This window comes from Arachis duranensis, chromosome 7, assembly GCF_000817695.3.
Source record: "Arachis duranensis cultivar V14167 chromosome 7, aradu.V14167.gnm2.J7QH, whole genome shotgun sequence".
Taxonomy (NCBI): domain Eukaryota; kingdom Viridiplantae; phylum Streptophyta; class Magnoliopsida; order Fabales; family Fabaceae; genus Arachis; species Arachis duranensis.
Genome location: NC_029778.3, coordinates 35,398,253 through 35,402,422, shown reverse-complemented (window position 1 = coordinate 35,402,422; position 4,170 = coordinate 35,398,253). Strand labels below are relative to the sequence as shown.

Below are 4,170 nucleotides of genomic sequence, written 5' to 3'. Positions count from 1 at the left end.
TGGCCACATATACTTCATAAATGAATTTGATTTGCACTTGAACAAGTCCAAAAATCACCAGCCATGTTTTCTTTAAGTTAGTCACGTACTTCGAGTCACGTGTACGCGCAAGGTCACACGTACCTGGCATATGGCATTTTCTAAGTCATGCGTATGCACAAGGTCACGCGTACACGCCACATGGCGGATTTCCAAAACTTTATTTCTTTGTGAATTCTCCATTTTACATGCTTTTTCTTCATTTATTTAATCCACTCATTGCCTTCAAAGCCCGAAATCACAAAACAAGCACATAAAGGCATCGAATGAAATTAAAGTGAATTAAATTTGGCAAATTAAGTACCTAAAAAGTATATTTTTACTCTTAATCATAATTTTGGGAGAATTTACATGCAAGTTTCATGGACTTCCATCTGAATATCCTTATCAGTTTTTAATTGAGTTCTTGCAGATTTGTGAGACTGTTAAGACGAATGGAGTAGATCCTGAAGTCTACAAGCTCATGCTTTTCCCTTTTGCTGTAAGAGACAGAGCTAGAACATGGTTGGACTCACAACCTAAAGATAGCCTAGACTCCTGGGATAAGCTGGTCACGACCTTCTTGGATAAATTCTTTCCTCCTCAAAAGCTAAGCAAGCTTAGAGTGGATGTTCAGACTTTCAAGCAAAAAGATGGTGAATCCCTCTATGAAGCTTGGGAAAGATACAAGCAGATGACCAAAAAGTGTCCTTCTGACATGTTTTCAAAATGGACCATATCAGATATATTCTATTATGGTCTATCTGAGTTTTTCAAGATGTCATTGGACCATTCTGCAAGTGGATCCATTCACCTAAAGAAAACGCCTGCAGAAGCTCAAAAACTTATTGACATGGTTGCAAATAATCAATTCATGTACACTTTTGAGAGGAATTCCATGAATAGTGGGACGCCTCAGAGTAAGGGAGTTCTTGAAATTAATGCTCTGAATACCATATTGGCTCAGAACAAAGTGTTGACTCAGCAAGTCAACATGATCTCTCAAAGTCTGAATGGATGGAAAATGCATCCAACAGTACTAAAGAGGCAGCTTCTGAAGAAGCTTATGATCCTGAGAACCCTTCAATGGCAGAGGTAAATTACATGGGTGACCCTTATGGAAACACCTATAATTCATCATGGAGAAAACATCCAAATTTCTCATGGAAGAATCAACAAAATCCTCAACAAGGCTTTAATAATGGTGGAAGAAACAGGCTCAGCAATAGCAAGCCTTTTCCATCATCTTCTCAGTAACAGATAGAGAATTCTGAACAAAGCCCCTCTAACTTAGCAAATATAGTCTCTGATCTGTCTAAAGCCACCTTAAGTTTCATGAGTGAAACAAGGTCCTCCATTAGAAATTTGGAGGCACAAGTGGGCCAGCTGAGTAAGAAAGTCATTGAAACTTCTCCCAGTATTCTCCCAAGCAATACAGAAGAGAATCCAAAAGGAGAGTGCAAGGCCATTGATGTAATCAATATGGCTGAATGCGCAAGGGAGGAGAAGGACGAAAATCCTAGTGAGGAAGACCTCCTGGGACGTCTTTCAAATAAGAAGGAGTTCCCTATTGAGGACCTAAAGGAATCTGAGGCTCATATAGAGACCATAGAGATTCCACTAAACCTCCTTCTGCCATTCATGAGCTCTGAAGACTATTCTTCCTCAGAAGAGGATGAAGATGTGACTGGAGAGCATGTTGCTCAATATCTAAGAGCCATCATGATGCTGAATGCCAAGTTATTTGGTAATGAGACTTGGGAAGGTGAACCTCCCTTGCTCATTAGTGATCTAGATACATGGATTCAGAAAAATTTACCTAAAAAGAGATAAGATCCTGGTAAATTCTTAATACCCTGTACCATAGGCACCATGACCTTTAACAAGGCTCTGTGTGACCTAGGGTCAGTTATAAATCTTATGCCACTCTCTGTAATGGAGAAAATAGGAATCATTGAGGTACAACCTGCCTTATTCTCATTACAATTGGCAGACAAGTCAGTAAGACAAGCTTATGGACTAGTAGAGGACGTGTTAGTAAAGGTTGAAGGCTTTTACATCCCTGCTGATTTCATAATCTTAGACACTAGGAAGGAAGAAGATGAATGCATCATCCTTGGAAGATCCTTCCTAGCCACAGTAGAAGCTGTGATTGATGTTAACAGAGGAAAATTAGTCCTTCAATTTAATGGGGACTACCTTGTGTTTAAAGCTCAAGGACCTTCCTCTGCAACCATGGAGAGGAAGCATGAAAAGCTTCTCTCAGTACAGAGTCAAAAAGAGCCCCCACAGTTAAACTCTAAGTTTGGTGTTGGGAGGCCACAACCAAACTCTAAGTTTGGTGTTGAGAAGGCCCCACATTCAAACTCTAAGTTTGGTGTTGGGAGGCCCTCATCATGCTCTGAACATCTGTGAGGCTCCATGAGAGCCCACTGTCAAGCTAGTGACATTAAAAGAGCGCATGTTGGGAGGCAACCCAATTTTTATTTATCTAATTTTAATTTTATTTTATTGTTATTTTGTGTCTTAGTAGGTTCATGATCATGTGGAGTCACAAAAAAAAATTAAAATTAAAAACAGAATCAAAACCAGCAGAAGAAAAATCACACCCTAGAGGAAGAACTTACTGGCGTTTAAACGCCAGTAAGGTGCATCTGACTGGCATTCAAAGCCAGAACAGAGCATGGATCTGGCGCTGAACGTCAGAAACAAGCAACATCCTGGCCTTTGGACGCCAGGAATATACCTTGAGGAAAGCTGGCGCTGAACGCCAGTAACAAGCATGGAACTGGCATTCAACCCCAGAAACATGCTGCGTCTGGGCATTGAACGCCCAGAACGTGCATCACTTCAGCGTTTAAATGCCAGAATGGTATGCTAAGGCATTTTACATGCCTAATTGGTGCAGGGATGTAAATCCTTGACACCTCAGGATCTGTGGACCCCATAGGATCATCTCAGGATCTATGGACCCCACAGGATTCCCATATAACATATTCCCACCTTACCTCCTAATAATCCTATAACACACTTCCCCAAAAATCCTTTACCCTAAATGGCCGAACCTACCCTCCCTCCCCTCCCTATATAAACCCCTCCATTCTACTTCTTTTTCACACAACACAACCCCTCTTCTATACCTTGGCCGAATACACATCCCCTCACTCTAATCCATATTTTCTTCTTCTTCATCTTCTCTTCTTTCTTCTCTTGCTCGAGGGCGAGCAATATTTTATGTTTGGTGTGGTAAAAGCATAAGCTTTTTGTTTTTCCATTACCATCAATGGCACCTAAAGCCGGGGAATCCTCTAGAAAAGGGAAAGGGAAGATAAAAGCTTCCACCTCCGAGTCATGGGAGATGGAAAGATTCATCTCCAAAAGCCATCAAGACCACTTCTATGATGTTGTGGCAAAGAAGAAGGTGATCTCTGAGGTCCCTTTCAAGCTCAAGAAAAATGAGTATCCGGAGATCTGACATGAGATCCGAAGAAGAGGTTGGGAAGTTCTAACCAACCCCATTCAACAAGTCAGAATCTTAATGGTTCAAGAGTTCTATGCCAATGCATGGATCACTAGGAACCATGATCAAAGTGTGAACCCGAATCCAAAGAATTATCTTACAATGGTTCGGGGGAAATACTTAGATTTTAGTCCGGAAAATATGAGGTTGGCATTCAACTTGCCCATGATGCAAGGAGATGAACGCCCTTACACTAGAAGGGTTAACTTTGATCAAAGGTTGGACCAAGTCCTTATGGACATATGTATGGAAGGAGCTTAATGGAAAAGAGACTCCAAAGGCAAGCCAGTTCAACTAAAAAGACTGGACCTCAAGCCTGTAGCTAGAGGATGGTTGGAGTTCATCCAATGCTCCATCATCCCTACTAGCAACCGATCCGAAGTTACTGTTGATCGGGCCATCATGGTTCATTGCAACATGATTGGAGAGGAAGTAGAAGTTCATGAAGTTATCTCTTTTGAATTCTACAAAATAGCCGAAAAGTCCTCCACCACGGCAAGGCTAGCTTTTCCTCATCTTATTTGCCATCTATGTTACTCAGTTGGAGTTATCATAGAAGGAGACATCCTCATTGAAGAGGATAAGCCCATCACCAAGAAGAGGATGGAGCAAACAAGAGAGACCCTCCACGG

At 41.4% G+C, this 4,170-nt stretch overlaps 1 non-coding gene across 1 annotated transcript; it reads right to left on the bottom strand.

The window, feature by feature from the left end:
* Positions 1-634: 634 nt before the first annotated feature.
* On the bottom strand, positions 635-738 carry LOC127740855 (small nucleolar RNA R71). The gene has a single exon (XR_008001711.1). It is a non-coding gene; the product is annotated as a small nucleolar RNA R71 (small nucleolar RNA).
* Positions 739-4,170: the final 3,432 nt, after the last annotated feature.